Genomic DNA, 19406 nt, shown 5'->3' with positions numbered 1-19406 from the left:
CCAAATGCCAAATGTGTTCCCAGGTTGGAAACATGTTTAGGATTATGTGTATTTCCTAAACATGTTTAGAAAGTGTTTATTTCCTAAACACCATTTTTACAGTGTAGTCTTACAATAGTAACTGTAGACCTCAAATATCTTTTTAGATTAGTTTTCAACCTTTGAAATAGTTTTCTTTTCTAAATTTTTCCCATTGATTTCTATAGTAGACACATATGTACTATTTTAGTAATGGCGACCATGTTGTTTGGTTGACAGGTTGTCACCAGGAAACCCCCAATGCTTATTTAAAAAAAGATCCCCTAAGGACGATTTAGACCAAGTTTAGTTGAGTTAATTTAGATAAGAAGATATGTTTAAAAGCTAATGAACGACGGACTTCAAGTAATGAGAACAATCCACTTGTACCCTTTGGGTCAGATGACGTAATAAGTAAACAATCTTTGTCTGGTGCTTTGTAATGTCGAGTGTAATTGTATGTTAAAAGTCGCACGGTAAACTATAAATTTGGTCTCTAGTGGATTTATATTTCTTTGGCAATCAAACCACACCATTTTACTTCTTTTTTTGAGGAATTTAGTTTTTCAGTAATGGATAGATTATTTTTTGATCTCCATCTAAGTTATTGCTATTTTTAAAAGTTCGCTTTGGTATATAGAAAAAATGGAAACTAATTAGGTAGAAGTAATTCATTTAATTCAAGAATCAATCAGAGTCATCGGCACTGCTGTCTGACTCAATTCCGATAGCCTTTAAAATTTTTGGTATTTTCGTTTCCATGAATCTTTTGTATGCTAACTGGTTTTGTCTGGCCAATTCCATTGTTGAAACTCTTTTTTTCTTCTCGGTTTTCTTTTTCTTCTTTGGTGGTTCTACAATGGGTGTGTCCTCGTCAGACGATGACATATTTGCCACCAGCTGACCCCTTAAACTTTTCCCGCCTTTCTTTGGAGCCGACGTGCATGGTTGTTGGTCGACAATACTTGCTGTGCCCTCGTCAGTCATTGCTGCAGCTTCTTCTCCCATATCCTTAATTTCAATAGGGTCCTCTGGGACCGTTTGAGGTTCTGTTTTAAAGACATTGGCGATAGCCATAAGAACCTCATCTTCCGGTATTTTGACAATTTTGGACGATGTCTGCGGTGTCCCTTTACTGGTATTTGTTGATAATCTCAACTCCATTTCTTTTATTTTTTGTACGTCATTCCTAAAAATCAAATACAGCTTGTTGTAAAAATATATACTTTTGGACACATGTAAAAAAAATAATATATTGTTGATATATATTGAAAATTGGGATATAATTAGCTTGCATTAATATTTAACGTAATGTAAATATTAAAAGATTGTGTTCAGATTCTTAACAAAACCAGGCTATACATGTTCTGTTTTATACATGTTAACGATATAAACATGTTAATCTTGATAACATCATCAATGTTTGTCGTTTTATAGTAAAGCAGTTTGATACTTTCTAAACACAATAATTATTATAGAACAAACGAGAACATATGAAACATGCACGGTTTCTGTCACCGCAGATACGATAGTTATTAAGCAAGGATTTTGCTTCATATAGTGACCATCGAAATATGCTTAACCTAAATACTGACTTTTGAAAATAAACATGCTTAAAACTGGAAACCTTTCTTATAAAAACATGATAAGCACTTGGACGTGCTTAACAATGCAACACAACAACCGTGTTTATGATTATGACTGTTTTCTAAAGGGTTAACATGAAATTCAGCAATTGAGAAAAAAAATAAAACATCATTTTTTCAAACATCTATATTTTGGGAACGAGATAATACAATCATCTTGAATTTGTGTGGAATACAGATGACGACATACCAGTTGAATAATTTTTTATATAATTTGTATTTCCTAGTGTATTTTTAAATTGTAAGCCTGGTAACTTTGATATGTATTTATCATATATTTATGAGCCTATGGGGTCGAGAGGTCGAGCGCACCGGATACTGTGCACGCGGCGGTGCCATGATATCCCGGTATCATGAGTTCGAATCCCAGTAAATTTACAGATCTAACATTGTTATATAAACGAATTATATATAATACATGTCTTTAATTTAGACTTGTTTAAAATATATATATTATGTACAAAAATATAATATAAGAAACCGTCAATACAAGTACCATCAATAATTGTCAAACTAATTATATATATATTATTTAAGAAATATGAGTATACATATTATACATAATTAGTTTGACAACTATTGATGGTACATGTAGTCCTTGACATTCAATGACGTTTTCTAATATTATATTTTTGTACAGATACGTAACTTTACTACACTTAAAAAAGATAGAAAATTGTTCTTGTACCTTATATCAGTATCCTGAATTGATTCAAGGGGGGTCGCTACAAGCCGGCCAAATTTTGTTGCCAATCGGACCTTTAGCTGCTTATCCGTAGCTTCTTTATATAAATCCTGTGTGTCTGTTGATAGTGCATGCATCTGTTCTCTCATGTCTGCAATGATTTTGGGCCATGAGCATGGGTTTTGCATATATGCTTGGAATAGAATTAAGAGCTCTGGTTTTGTTATTGGAACAGCCTTCCTCCTTTTTGTGGCCAAGATAGTCACCAATTCTCCTGAAAAAAATGTCAGAGTTAACTATGAATGTTTATTTTACTGATACGTTGAAAATTTGGTTTACATGTATATGCATTTATTCTTACTTTATATCATTTTCCTTTATATTTTTGATATGATTGGCTTTATATATGACTGTCGTTTTTATTGACTATTAATATGTGCAAGATGTTTTTTTTTCCTTCTGGATTAAAAATTGTGATCCGCTTTTTATCGGCGAACGATAGAAGATGCACAATATATGTTCAGTATCTGCGCTTATTCGACCGTCTGTCATTTAGTCCTTTGTCCTTCACTTAATCGCGATGTCCATGTATCATTTACCATATCTTCATGTAATGGTTTAAAGAAAATTAAAGGGTTTGATTTGATCTATCTTCGCTCTAGATAATAATTCTAGCGCTTGACAAATTGCGTCAAGCGGTCACGATAAAACGGTTGAGCGCTCGAGTAAATAAGTCGTTAAGTTAAGAGATGATACAGTTGAGCGATCGAGATAAGTCGAGCGCTCGAGATAATATGTAAAGAGCTTGGATTTATAAATCTAGCTCTAAGGTTATGATAAGTCGAGCGCATGAGATAACTTGTCTAGTAATGAATATGATATGTTGAGCACTAGAGATAATAAGTCGAGCGCTAGAGATAATTTGATAGCAATTGATATGATATGTCGAGCGCTAGAGATAATAAGTCGAGTGCACGAGATAATTTGTCTAATGTAGTAATTGATATGATACGTTGAGCGCTAGAGATTACAAGTCGAGTACTCGAGATAATTTGTCAAGCAATTGGTATGATAAGTTGAGCGCTAGAGATAATAAGTCGAGTGCACGAGATAATTTGTCTAATGTAGTAATTGATATGATACGTTGAGCGCTAGAGATTACAAGTCGAGTACTCGAGATAATTTGTCAAGCAATTGGTATGATAAGTTGAGCGCTAGAGATAATAAGTCGAGTGCACGAGATAATTTGTCTAATGTAGCAATTGATATGATACGTTGAGCGCTAGAGATTACAAGTCGAGTACTCGAGATAATTTGTCAAGCAATTGGTATGATAAGTTGAGCGCTAGAGATAATAAGTCGAGTGCACGAGATAATTTGTCTAATGTAGCAATTGATATGATAAGTTGAGCGCAAAAGATTACAAGTCGAGTACTCGAGATAATTTGTCAAGCAATTGGTATGATAAATTGAGCGCTAGAGATAATAAATCGAGTGCACGAGATAATTTGTCTAATGTAGCAATTGATATAGCGCTAGAAATAATTAGGCAAGTGCTCGTGAAAATAAATTAAGTGCTCGAGATGATAAGTTAAACAATTCAGTTGATAAATCTAGCGCTCGAGTGGTGAAGTCTAGCGATAAAGTTAATAAGTCTAGCGCCTGAGATATGCATTACTGAAAACGAAGTATTTTCAAAATTCTTATACGAAAACTATACGAACATACAATAATATAAATTGAAGCACATTCTTTATTTTTCATCAAAAAAGTCGAACAGTCCGAACAAGCACAACTTTTGAAAGTAAGTAATGTCTCTAACTTATGATGTCCCATTGCGTAAATATAAGCACGATATAATTGAGGCGTACGTGTAAAGCAATTCCCATGAAAATTGTAGTTACTTATACTGTTAAGTGCCAATCATACATGTACATCATCTCCTAATTTTGTTGGTAGCATATGCTTTGTACAGAAAATTCATTGATATCAATTTTAGTATAATCTGAAAAAGACGGATTAATATATCGGTTATTTTTAATTAATTTTGATATCATACCTGCTTTTTTCTCTGTTTCCATCTTCCGAACGTTAACTGGTTAACCTTTCAGTTTGTGTATCCTGTATCAGGCTTATCTGTAATATTCTTTTATTGAATGCATTGAAATACTGCATATGTGCTACAAAAAAAACAAGGTGTTTTTTTTTTAAATTTCATAGATTAACCGCTAATATTATATAATATCTTAAAACTTGCAACTGGACATCATTTTATCAATTCATCTCATCAAGATAGTTCAGGTGACGCATGTTAGGGGTTGACCATTTGAAATTTTTTGGGGGGTGGGGGCAGGAGGATTTTGAAAATAAATAACTTCCCAAGGCAAAAGCTGAAAATAAATGGTTGAGGGGCGAAGCCGCGAAAAATGAATAAATAAACTGGTCGAGCATAAAGTGAAAATAAATAATTCGTCATGCAGGAGATGAAAATAAATAACATGATTTTGAAAATAAATAACTTGTCCTTGCAAAAGCTGAAAATAAACAGTAACGCGGCGAAGCCGCTAAAAATAAATAACATAACTTGTTATGAAGTGAAAATAAATAACTCATCCAAAACAAAAACTCCTGCCCCCCCCCCAACCCCCCAACCCCAGAATATCAAATGGTCGTCCCCTTATATTAATTGTATGGCAACACTTATACGTACGATTTTTAAGCAAGAAATTCATTTTTTTCATTTTTTAAAGTATTTATGTTTTGACAATCGTTAACTTTAATTTTCATTGAACCTAATAAGTCTTTACAGCGATTCAGGGAGAAGGCCCAACATTGACATGTGCAGTAAACAGTCAATCGTTATCTAAATTTTAAGGCAGCAAACCATGAAACCTTTTTCAGATTATATTTGCATTAAAAAGTTTTTTCGACAAAGGATAAGTTAGTCGTGTATATTAAATGATGGTACAAGACACTTTGAGGTCAAAACACCTCTCGAAAGTTTTAAAATGTTTGAAAAAAAACGTGTTTCCAAGCGACAATTTGTGTTCACAGTACAATGTTGCCTATTCGCATTTTCATTTTCCATGTTTATTATACCAAGTTCTATTTGGGTGAAAACCCTAAATTGTCTTATACATTCAGAAGATCACACTATAAGGAACATATGTACTCAGATTCAATTAGATGCAGGTTACTTCAACTGTATTAAAAACTCACACCTGACGGAGTGAGGGGCGGACACACAAACCGGCAAACAGAGTGCTCCTTTACTGGCGTAGGTTTAGATAAACAAACACATTGTAAAAGATGTCTTTAAGTTCTGAATAAATGTAGCTGTGTTCTTTTTTGTTATTGATTTTTAATATTGTTTCAGGTCATAATGGATATTGCAACTTTATCAGGTTCAATTCCTTCTTTGGTAAATCCACCAGCAGACCCATCAGTAATTTTTCAGAATACGTTCAACTCAGTTATGGTAGTTATACACCCTCCCCCAGAACCCACTTTAGATATTTACCATCGGGTGTCTGAAGGAAGAAATGAAATGTGGCATGGTAGAGATGTATTTTTAATATTTTCAAATCATCGTTACGCATTTTACCGTTCATGTGGGGAAACACCAGAAACTATATTGCAAATGCTGGGAACAGTTGGGCCAAGGATACACGAGAGTCGTACTGGAAGACCACACAGACTTTCACCTATCAATCGTCTACTGTTAGTTCTGTTATGGCTCCGTAGTTACCCGTGTTACAATCTTCTTAGTTTACGTTTTGACGTTTCGTCTCATACCGTTTCTATGCACATAAGAGCCCTTATACCAATTTTATGGGAAATATATTCACCAAATATAGCCTGGCCTAGCCGTCAACAATGGCTTCAGTTACATGGGAACTGGTCAAACATTCCTACTGCTTTGGCAGCCATTGATGGAACCTCCCATGCCATATACAGGCCTCAAGTAGAACCGCAGGAGGAATATTACTCTGGACATCGCCATGTTCATTGCATCCATACACAAATTGTAGTGGACAATGAAAATCATATCCGCCTTGTTAAAAGTGGCTTTCTTGGCCATCAAAACGATGCTCAACAATTCAATCTGTTACCAAGTATTGGGACTAATTTAGAATTAGATTTTCCGCCAAATTATGTCATTTTAGCCGATAAAATTTATGCAGATTGTGCACCTATTGTTACTCCATATAGGAGACATCAATTGAGACGGAAAACGCCGAGGGAAAAAAGAAAATGTAAGAAATTTAATAGAAGAATGTCTACATGTCGGGTGTACGTTGAACATGCAATAAGGCGTCTTAAGACAGTTAGAGTTGTTGGAACTTTGTGGAGACATCGCAGAAATGAACTTAATCAAATTGTTGAATTATGTGCTGGACTTGTTGAAAGACAACATGATTTATTTTCGTATTAAACAAATTCCACCCAATTAAACAATGCTTATGTTATAAGACGAGAGCCCACAAAATCTTGTATTTACGTTGGCATATAAGCATCATGCTTTTATCTTATGAACAAGGAATATTTAAAAAAAAAATGTTTCGTTATAATATATTGGGGAAAATAATCGTCACTAAATGAGAATAAAACAATAGTTTGAGTTTCCTAGGAGTTAAGGCGAAGACATGCTATATCTTCTTCCTCTAGTGGATTTGCAAGTCATTTAGCATTTGTTGATTCTGAAAAGTAAATAGAAACAAGCATTGTCCCCCTTTTCAACGAAAAGTAATTAAGATTTTTTTTTTAATAATTTATATATATTCCTTTAATCAAATAATACCAATTGCATGTGTGAATATTTTTTGTCAATATTCCACGTGATTAGTTTTAAAAGTCACATACAATGCGTATAAATGTCTTGCTAAAAGTAATTACGCCTTACAGTGTATCAAACACACCCATACAGGTAACACAATATGAGAGAGCATTTAAACTTTTGGAGATGACCCCTATATATCATATCGTATTAATCTTCATCCAACACGAGCGCCAGCAGTAGTGTCGACTTTTCTAACACGTCTAGTCAAATGAGCGAAACATTGAATAATGAATCTACGGGGCGCCGAATGGGACTCTTGTGGTTTTGTACAAAATTCAATTCTGTCATAACAAAATCATTTTTGTCTTACAAAACTATGTGCTACAGACTTGTTTTGTGAGAACTTCAATTTTGTGATGACAAAATTCATTTGTGTAGACAAAATTCATTTTTGTAGACAAAATTCATATTTGTCATGACAAAAGTCAATTTTGTCTAAAAGGTATGCAAATATAAACATATTTGCATACAAAATTGACTTTTGTTACCTGATATGGAAATTAAATCACAAAAGTCAATTGTGTGAGGTAAGATTCAATTTTGTGAGACAAAATTGACTTTTGTGCGACAAAATTAACTTTTGTGAGACAAAATTGACTTTTGTGAGACAAAATTGATTTTTGTGAGACAAAATTCAATTTTGTGAGACAAAATTCAATTTTGTCAATTTTGTTGAGACAAAAGTCAATTTTGTTAATTTTGTTGAGACAAAAGTCAATTCTGTCAATTTTGTTGACACAAAAATCAATTTTGTTGAGACAAAAGTCAATTTTGTTAATTTTGTTGAGACAAAAGTCAATTTTGTTAATTTTGTTGAGACAAAAGTCAATTTTGTCAATTTTGTTGAGACAAAAGTCAATTTTGTGACGACAAAATTCAATTTTGTAACAACAAAATTGACTTTTATGAGACAAAATTGACTTTCGTGAGACAAAATTGACTTTCGTGAGACAAAAATCAATTTTGTCAATTTTGTTGAGACAAAAGTCAATTTTGTCTCACAAAAGTCAATTTTGTCAATTTTGTTGAGACAAAAGTCAATTTTGTCAATTTTTTTGAGACAAAAGTCAATTTTGTCAATTTTGTTCAGACAAAATTCAATTTTGTCAATTTTGTTGAGACAAAAGTCAATTTTGTCAATTTTGTTGAGACAAAATTCATTTTTGTCAATTTTGTGTAACAAAAGTCGATTTTGTATGCAAATTAGTTCACAGAAACCAAACTAAACTAATTTGAATACAAAATTGACTTTTGTCGCCCACATTTCAAATTAGGTAACAAAATTCAAGTCTGTGTAACAAAAATGAATTTTGTCATGACAAAAGTGACTTTTGTCTGCTGATAGATAATTTTGTATGACAAAATTTTAAATTTGTAGTATGATACAAATTTTGTTAAACTGAACTTATTTTTGTTGAACAAAAGTCACTTTTGTCCGTACAAAATTGAATTTTGAGTACAAAACCACAAGAGTCCCATTCGGCGCCCCGTAGAATCGAGCTATTTACAAGAACTAACTTTCAAATAAAATCAAATAATTTCTTTTACAAATTACAGAAATAAAATAATCCGTAAAATACAATTGCAGTAACTATATCTAACTATCAATAAAGAATATGTACTTATGTTATGTCCGAATCTACCTGTCTTTTTTGTGTTCCTTCCGAGTTCAAATCACGCAATGAACAAATCACGAAAAGCATGCAATTTTTTACCAATTAAAAGGCACTGGTGGTAAGCGGATGGTCGTAACTAATAGTTACGACCATCTGAATATGGGAGACAACTCTAGGGATAAGTTTTTCTTTTCCAATTTTCGTGTAGTAAAAGGTTCATTTTAGTCAAACCGCTTGTCTCATAAACACATATCGTGAGTGTGTTGTTATTGAAACCAAATTTGACACATAAAATCATTCCAATTTTCGTAAAATAGTCATTCAAAAATTCGAGCATGATGGTCGTAACTTTAACTTGTGATGGTCGTAATGTCAACTATAGTATTTTGGATGATGGTCGTAACCGACACAAGATGGTAGTAACTTTGAAAGATGACCGTAACTCAAGTATTTACTACGAACTTTTATCAAGCTATTTTAAAAGTACTGTGCACATGCATAACTATGTTAATAAACTCAGTTGTTATATAAAGTTTACTACAAAAAATATTATTTCATTTGTTACTCTGATAATGGTATGCAGAAATTAAGTTAAAGTACAATGTATTATCAATCATACATTTTTGATATGTTCCAAACGACCATCATTTAGGAGAAACAGGGAACAACTCGCATTAAGGATGTATTCTTCTGACTTTTCAGTCTTGTTCAGTCTCGTTGAAATATCGTTCTTGAATTATTTCCAAAACATGTGATACAAGTGGAAAATATCAATGAATTTTAAAAATATTATAATCAAACATAACTCTGTGAAAAAATTGTGTATTTACAATGACTGGTTTTTGAGTAATCCAAATTTTACGACCAATCAAGTCAGTATTCTTAGCCAAAATTTTGAGAAAATGGGTTAGGGATACACAAAAATGATTTTATAAGAATCATGTTCATCCCATACCATTTTGGTCTGCATTTTTTTCAATTATTTATAACAAAAAAGTTGAAATGATATGCATTTTGTTCTTAAAACTGAGAAAAACCACAAAAATACAAAATTTACAGCATGGTAAATTTTACACAAAAAAGCGTCTAAATATGATAAAACTTTCTTATATTAACACCTACCTATAGTTTTTTTAAGTAAATTTTATTCAGATTGGTCCACTTCATCTTTATAGAAAGTATGAAAAAAAGTTTAATTGTGGAACTTTTTTCACGATAATAGCCCAAAAATAGGTAAAAATCGATGAAAAATGGAAAAATCATCAAAATTGGGCATTTTCAAAGGGCCTTAGCAAAAAAAGAAGTGCACCACCATATGTTTTTTTCTTCAACCATTATTTTGTTAGTCTTATTAACCAAAAAATCTGGTTAAGAAAAAAAGTTTAATTCTAAAAATTTTTGGCTCCTCAGAGGTGTACATCCTTAAGCCAAATAGTATGTTAGGGTTGAGTATTAATATATTTTTACTGTACGTTAAGGCATAAAATTGTTGAATATTTGCAAACAGATTTTTTTTTATTTACGACTTTTTATTTCCTGCAATCAGTCGGCAGATAAAATTATTGAACATACAATTTTGAACAATCTTCTTTAATTTCTAATCAGCTATTGCAGTTTTTATAAACCATTGGCTTTCAAATATTCGGCTTTTGGTGAATCATGATTAATAAAAATCCACAAATGCCTGGTGTTTTCATCGTGTTGTCTTTATTTTTTATCGATTGCATGACGATCTTGCGGTATATCATTGATAATTGTTCTAAGTATTGGTTCATAATAAAAACTTAATCCATGGTGTCGCAATGAACATTGTGTTAACCTAGAAAGTATGAATAAGGTTGAGATATTTTACAATGCTACACGCTTTGAATTTGAGAGTAAGATCAAATATTAGTAGTTTATAGCCAGCCTTGTAGCTAAGATAATATTACAAGGTAGAACTAAATGTAGTGCGGCAACTATCACATACATAATCAGGTTGAAAATAATGTTTACGTTATATGTTTATAATTTGTATGAATGTACTCAGATTTAAAAGACCAGCACGCTGAGTTGAAGCATAAAGATCTATCTTTTAAATATTATCCTGGCTACAAGCTATGTATGAATACTGTTTGCTGAAGTCCTTTTGCTGAAATTCAAAAAACAATACATTATCATCAGCATACAGTAAACAATGTAAATTGCTAACCCCTTTAATATTCTTTATAAAGAAGTTTAAGGATCCATACTATGAAGGAATTTTTTTAACTCGTGGAGTAATTTTGACTCTAAATATGCCTCCTCTAGTAGTTCAAAGATGACCCCAAATTGTCAAGCCTGTGCCAGTATCTGATCATAGACTTTGCAATGACAAAATGCAGAGTTAATCTACCGAGTTAAGAAAGATTGGCAAAATGTGTTTCTCTTTTGGTAACACCAAGTAAATGTTTTCAAAATTCAATGCGTAGTCTTTCCGAAAGAATCTTAGGATAAGCCTGATCTACATTTGTAGTCATAGATTTTTTTTTTTTTGAAAGGGTTGAACTATCCCCAAATTTTAGTACTATATAAGAGAATAGGTTTTATTGTATGCTCAAAAACATGAAGGCTGTTTTTTAAACTTGGATTCAGTGACAGAAAGTCCTTGCGAAGCTTATGGTAGGCTTTTAACGCCTTATTATTCAGTTCTCTCTGAGCGAAGGAAAAAAATCCAGATGCACTAAAAGTTATTCCTTAATATTTACAATGTTGAGCACAATCAATAAGTCTGTTATTAAAAAAAAAATCATGTTTTATATGTCTGCCTGTCTTGTTAAATACAAGCACCTTGGTTTTATTGGGATTAATTTCCAAAAACCGATCTTAATCCATCAAGTTTACTTTGAAGTCCTTTTGCAAAAGTTGAAAAAATGGCAAGATCATCAGCATATTTATAGTAAAGAATAGGCTGGTCGTGGATAATCAACAGCTGGGTCAGGGGAACTTTTAACACAATCAGGAACTTCATTTAAAATTTTAAACAAATTTGGACTCAAATTGTCTCCCTGTTTTACTCCAACTTTAGTTCTAAAGAGATCTCTTACCATACTCTCTAACTATATTCAATACCTTAAGTTTTATCCCTGGGAGAATGACAGTATCAAAAGCCTTCTGGAAATCAACAAAAAAGGCAAACACTCTACCTTCTTTTGTATTACAATACTTATTTATAATAGTTTTTAGAATGAACATATGGTCAGATGGTCGTGTTTTTTTTTTTTTTTTTTTTTTTTTTTTTTTTTTTTTTTTTGGGTAAACCCAATTTTGCTCTCATCAATAATATGATATTTATCTAAGGATTTACAAAGACGTGTATCAAGTATCTATTAAAAAAAGCTTCCCCAATGAATCAGTAATTGTAATTCCTCGATAGTTAGTATATTAAGATCGGATGCATCATTCCCTTTATGAATTGGGAATAAAAAACCTGTGGTCCAGGGTTCATGGTATTTTCCATAAGAAAGACAAAGATGTATAGCGGATAGCATGGTACCAATAGGCGTATTCAGAATTTTCTAAAACCACGGGTAATAATTATACCTGAACTTCGAATTTGCAACTTATAATCAGCTTGACCATATACCAAATGACAATACGACTTCTCAAAATCCAGGCTAAGAATAAGATGTATGTTGTTTAATTCGATTACGGACCTGCGAATGCGCGGATATGGTCTTGTCTCGATAACGTTCCCCATAACATTATTTTGACTCCTTACTTATGCTCTTTCGACTTAAAGTATCAATTCAAAATTGTAGATTTTTCTTTTAAATTCCACCTAGTAGGTACATACTTGTTTTTAAAAAGTTTATCTTTTCAATGCATGCAAAATATAAAGGAAATAAATCTGGATACTGTTATTTCATGTGATGTCAAATTTGTTAAAAGCGCCTTTTCTTAATTCGTAACTAAGAATGATCATAACTAGAGCTGTGTGTTAAAATGAATTCTCCACTTATGAGAATTTATATTGTTATTAAACTTAACCAGAGCTGTGTGTTAAAATGAATTCTCCACTTATGAGAAATTTATATTGTTATTAAACTTAACAGCTTATAATTAGTTGCCTCTTGGTTGATTTTATACATTATAATTTAAGTAACAGTGACCGGTCATTTCATTTTGTATTGGTTTTTTTTTCGATTCGTTCCAATTTTCTTTCCTTTCGCACTTTACAGGTATCCCTCTTCACCTCTTTTAGTTTTTATCATTAAGTGAAATCAACTTCACAAATATATCATATAATATATTCATATAACAAAAGACACGTTTAAAACTCTTGACTTGTCTTATTAGGTCCTATTTAATAAAGAGTTACGACCATCACAATTTTAAGTTACGACCATCCTGAACTATTTTGTTTTTTTAGTTACGACCATCATGCTCGAATTATTGAATGATCATTTTACGAAAATTGAAATGATTTTATGTATCAAATTTTGTTTCAATATCAACGCACTGACGATTAGTATGTATGAGACAAGCGGTTTTACTGAAACATTTTCTTACTGCACGAAAATCGGAAAAGAAAAATTTATCCCTAGAGTTGTCTCCCATCTTCGGATGGTCGTAACTTTAAGTTACGACCATCCGCTTACCACCAGTGAAAGGGGAAAACCACTTATTAAAAATGTAATTTAACAAAAGACGCTTAAGTCCATCAAAATGAAAGAAAAGTTAACTCTAGTTTAGCATTTTAGCAGACGATACTCTCAATTTATTAAATTGATTTAATGCTTAATGATTAATCTTTACAAGGATATGGTCGATGTGTTATTCAAAGAAATTTCCAATACCTGTTTAATTGTCTTTGTAAAAGAAAATAGTTATCAGGTATTTTTATTTATAGTTATGGAATTCAAACCTTAGAAGTATCTATTTTATTTCAATATTGCTAGTATAATTATTCTTCTTTGGTTATATGATCGATAAACAGTTAAAGAGACCATTAACAGTGGTAAAGGAAAACCTGTATGAGATAGTAACTTCTGATTTATCAAAAAAGACGTTTATTATTTGCAAACAAGTTCCAGATTTTGATGAATTATGGGGAATCATAAATCTATCTATGATATATCTATTGAAGGTAATTGGAAATATTGAATTTCATAACTTTCTGGCTGCTTGTCTTATCCAAGATTTGTGTTGAACAATGCATAGACATTGAACTACTAACAATTTGATAAACAGTGAGTATCATTTTTTCAATATATATATATATTTTGTTTCAATATCTATATGATAAAAAATGCATTATATATCTGATACATCATAATTTCTCTTACAGATTTACAAAAACTTCTTTGATTGACACAACAGTGGGTATACGTCAGTTGAATTACATAGATACCTCAACAGTCACATTAATACCAGAAGTACAGTCCCCGGAATTTGTACAGTCACAGATAGGGAAATATTCGAGGGTTTATATATTTTTTGACCGCTGGCTCCCTCTACCCGGCCACTCCCTCACATTTGAAATGTAATATTATTCACAACAAAATGAAAATAACTCAAGAGGCATCGCCTTTATTTTTTCTCCTAATCGCAAAGTAACAACGAAACCATAACGTCCAATGAAGCTCTCACCATACTGCATTTTTGTTATGCTTTTAGGAAGCAGTTGCAGGGTAATAAGGGCACGTCGGAATATATTTTTGCATTGACAATTGATTAAAGTCACAAGAAACCTCAAATTAAAATTTTTTTTATAACTCAATGGATAGTTTTCATTATAAATCTTTTTAAAATTCTTTAATTTGTTCATATTTAGAAAAAGTTTACTTTATTTTTTTTGCTTCCTTCCAGGAAGCAATTCCCCGACATATTTTCCGTATGCAAAGTGACCTCAGTGTGATACATGTGATACATCTCGTAAAAGTCCGGTGATCGCAATACGCATGGATGTCCTAAAAATAAACTATTATCTGATTGTACATGTTAAACACGTGCTCAATATCCATGCTTTTTGGTAAATTGTTGACAAACACATTTGAAACAGGTGCCAATCTATAACTTCGGCTTCAAAACACAAACTTTAATTACCTGCCATATTTTCACAACAACACTGACCGATGAAAACAAAATTGACAATTACACGAAATTTAAGCGAAAAAATGATAAAATCATGCACAGAAGACTAAGTTTATGATGTTTGAATGCATTGGTTCAAGAATTGGAATAACATTTTTTTTCACCGGTCACTCGTTTATTATGACTTTAAATATAACTTTTTTTTTGTAATAAAAAAGTAGCAAAAATAATTGTCATTTTAGTAAAAATCACCGTTTTAATGTGATCGATATGCCACTAGCCGTTCAATAGGCGTATGTCGTTCTTGGAACTTGATTTTCAAAAGACAATGTTATTGTCTATCATTTTTCAGATTTGTAACGTTTATATTGGGCTATTGTGCAATTTACCGCCACAATTAACAGACCTATATCAACGTCCAATTAACCTATTTTATTTCAACCATTGTAACTAAAAACAATATTATAACATGTCACATATTGATTAATATTTTGATATTCACTATTTCTTTTTGTATATGCAGCCATATATACAAATGTATGCGTTCTAGAAATAACCCAAAAATTTCATTTTAATTTTAAAACTGATTGATAACAAATTTAAGAACATGAATATCATTCTTCAAGAACCATTACTTTAATTTCGGAAATTATATAGAATACCCTGTGGACAATTCTGATATTAATAACGTTTTTTCCGCCATCTTGAAAATGGCAGCCATATTGGATTTTTCTGAATTGGTCCATAGCAGAAATCAAAGGGTATAAAACCAAGAACTACTGTGCAAAGTTTCATGAATTCCTCATCAAGTGAGCAATTCTGCTCTATATCTGCACCAATCGGCCGGACAAAAATAATGTTTTAAAGAGTTATTTTTAATTAGTACCTACAAGAAAAATTATTCCAAAGCAAGTTAAAAAATCCTTTACGTATGCGAAATCAAATTAGGTTGTTCAATGTTTGTGTTGTAATAGACAAAGCCACACTCATATATAAACACAAATATGAAATGTAAAAACTTGATGGAAAACATTTCATTAGCGGTTAAAAATTGTCATGATTAAAAAGGCCAAATTAAGTGAAATTTGCGAAATATTAAGAAACAATATAAACATGCAATGGATAAACATGTTGCATTGAGAATGTCTAACAAATACCTGCACTTAAAAAAAATAAGAATACCACAGGCCTTGGGTAATAGGTCAATATTTGTGTAATATAGATCTCTGACAGGGTATATACTCTAACTCGACAATGTCACAGTATATACCTTGTATTAGTCCTGAATACCATATATTTTACTGGGCATCAAAGGAATATTTAAAATGACATACCATAATGATGAGATTACGAATGATAAATATATCGTTGAATAAACACGTAACTTTTACATGCAGTTTGCGTAGGAAACATTACATCCGAGTTAATTTTTTTACCGTGTTTCTAACTGATATTTTTAAACGAACGATTATTCCTAGCGCAATTGATCAATACAATTATTGGCAATGTTCTGTTTACTACGTGTTACGGATCTGATTATAAAACATGGTTGTTAAGAAAACATAAACAAAGTATAGGTATTACATATCAATGGCAAGTAATTCAATCACTGATTTTAAACCAAGATAAATCTTTATAAACTGAAAAAAAACAGATCATGAAATTCTTTTTAATCTTTCTATTAATTTTTTCATAAAGTTAGTCTTTATTTGTGAGATATTGACTAAATTATACGGATTGCTTTAATGGTGTGTGTTAAAATTTGCGTCAAAACAAGGTTAAAACAAGAATTTTCCTGGTTTAACTGATTTAACAAGAAGTGAATATTCCTATTACATCGGGACATTCAATGATTTGAATAATGGTCAGCTATATATCTCGAAATCTAAAAAGGAAGAGTAAATATCGAATCAGAATATATCAACTGTCTACATGGACATACAAAGAAAACCCCAAAAAACTACTCGATATTGCTTTATATATTTGTTTCCCTCGAAACAAAAATGAGTTGGCGACTTGAACCTATATTCCAACTTTTCACATTTTGTTTAATTTGCTATCAGGATTCGTTTTCACAAAAGAAAATAGAACTAAGACTGATCGTAAGTCATGAACAATTCAGTATACCTACAATCATACTAAATCCTACAACCATATCATCTGCTCTATTGATTGATGTTTACATATGGCAAGACATACGTTACTTGCATGTTCTCACTAAAGCGACTTCATTAACATATCTGTGTTAGAGACAACAAATCTGATACATAAAAAAAAATCAAGAAAGAACTACGAAAATCGCCACTCCATGAGCTTGATTGTCACTATTGCGAGAGGAAAGCCTGATTACTAAATGTACTTGTATTTAACAATATGATAATGCTTACGTGTAATAACAGGGGGAATATTCGGTGGCCGAAAAATAACGTAATCCTGCCATAATCTGTATGTGCCTATTTCAGATCATCAGCTTGTAGTTCAGTAGGAATTGTTTGTTGATGCGTATTATATTTGTATGTCGTTCATTATTTAGAATTTTCAACTAATCATTGAAATGACACAAAAACTAACAACTATATGTCACCATAAGGTCTTCAGCAATGAACAGTCTATAACGGTTAGTCAGCTATAAAAGGTTCGAAGTGACAAATGCTAAAAGGCCTAATTATTGTTAAAATACAGAACAAAAACATTGCACAGCATAAATGATGACCAATAAAACAACGAGCTCCTGATTTGAATTAGATGCATTCAGAATATGGCTGAGGTGTTGACATCGACTCGTGTACTTCTCCAAATGATTCGTTTGTTTAATAGTGCGGTGACTGAAGGCAGATTTTTTTAGATTTAATCTCCCCACCGAACACACACCTATATAATATATCATTGGAAAGAGGAAATCGTGTACTATAATAATATGCCTGTCGTCAGGACTTGATATAGTTACATTTTTTTTAATTGAGGTCAAAGGTCATATGTAAAAATTTGTGAAAATTAGGGAAGGTTTCAATTTTGACATGTTTTACTAGTTCTAAACTCTTCCTAAATACAGATGATACTGTTTTGGCTTAAGTAATGTTTGTTATTATACATAAACCTTAATCATTTAGGTTTTTTTTTATCAAAAAAATTCCTAAAACAACGTTTTGTAAACAAAACTTCAAAAATCAAGTTTTCAACCTATAAAATGTTTAAAGCACCTTAACCTTATGAAAAATTTCAATTTCAGGTAAAAATCAAGTGTCATGCAGGACAATACTTTAAAATTATTTTTTAAACTATCATATTGAGTGAGGTATCAAACCAAAGCAATAGAACACTACAGTCAAATATGAGCTCAAATTGTTGCTTTTGTTTTTTTTTCTCACAATTATTACTGCTTCCATAGTATTATCTGTTGTTGTGTATTGTACTCTGGTTAATATCTATCACATTAAAGATAGGTTGTATATTCCCCCTTTTTTTCCTTGCAACGTACCACAAACTTCAAAATTATTCCATATAAAAAAAGAAGATGTGATATGAATGCAAAGGAGGCAACTCTCCATTTGAGACCAACTGTGACATAAATTAACAATTAAAGGTCCCGTATGGGCTTTAACAATGAGTAAAATTCATACTGAATAGTCTTCAATTCCCGAAATGAATAATGTAAAACAAACGAAAAATCTAACGTCCTGATTAATGTACAAAATAAGTAAGAAAGAAACAAATATAGTATATAGAAACAAACGACAAACACTGCATTACCGTCTCGTGAATTGAAACAGACACATACATAATGTGGCGGGATTTAACTTTTTTAAGGGCGCGCCAACACTCCCCTAACATGGGGAATGGAACCGTGTGTACCAGTGCAACACGCTTTATATCAAATCAACTGTTACAGTGTTATCTTCATCATCTTCATTTTCATCAACCGTCACAGGACATCTTTAAATATTTCCACACATTTCACTCATGGCCACAGGTCTGCACATGAAAGGTTCTTCTCAAAGCAAACACGTTATTTTGAGTTTTTTTTTACAAGTACAGACAAGGTATTGTAGGAATTCCGAAGACATTTGCTCCTAAAATAAATACCAGCTTCAAACCATCCCTATCAATTCATCCAATATTTAACAAAGATCTAAAAGGTGGTTTAGGAAGGTGTAATGATGTCCATATGCTTGTATGCAAAGATGCTTGGGAAACATTATACGAGACGTACACACTATCTTGACATGAATTCGCTCAATGTCATGGTTCGCAACACATTATATAGTGTCGCACTTTACTTTAAGAAGCATAAAATCCATTGGCATTCAATATTTCAACAAAGTGTTTTGAACCAAACTCATGGTACATTTGTAAAGCCAATCCTAAATGAAGAGGAGTAAAAATAATTGATAATTAATATTCATTCTTAATAAGTCTATGTTAAGGTTATAGTTTGCTTCTGAGGGTAATACTGACATTTTTGTGATTTGTGAAGAAAATTACCATAAACGATTGGATGTGAAATACCTAAACGTATACGAAGTCTGCATGTTGAGTTATATTTACGA

At 31.8% G+C, this 19406-nt stretch overlaps 1 long non-coding RNA gene across 1 annotated transcript; it reads right to left on the bottom strand.

Moving 5' to 3' along the window:
* Nucleotides 1–679: 679 nt before the first annotated feature.
* On the bottom strand, nucleotides 680–4476 carry LOC143059224 (uncharacterized). Its single transcript, XR_012973438.1, has 3 exons — nucleotides 4409–4476; nucleotides 2353–2623; nucleotides 680–1207 (listed from the first exon to the last, which is right to left on the bottom strand). It is a non-coding gene; the product is annotated as an uncharacterized LOC143059224 (long non-coding RNA).
* Nucleotides 4477–19406: the final 14930 nt, after the last annotated feature.

Source organism: Mytilus galloprovincialis, chromosome 14, assembly GCF_965363235.1.
Source record: "Mytilus galloprovincialis chromosome 14, xbMytGall1.hap1.1, whole genome shotgun sequence".
Classification (NCBI taxonomy): domain Eukaryota; kingdom Metazoa; phylum Mollusca; class Bivalvia; order Mytilida; family Mytilidae; genus Mytilus; species Mytilus galloprovincialis.
Note: the sequence above shows the minus strand (reverse complement) of the source record. Positions and strands in the feature narration are given on the sequence as shown.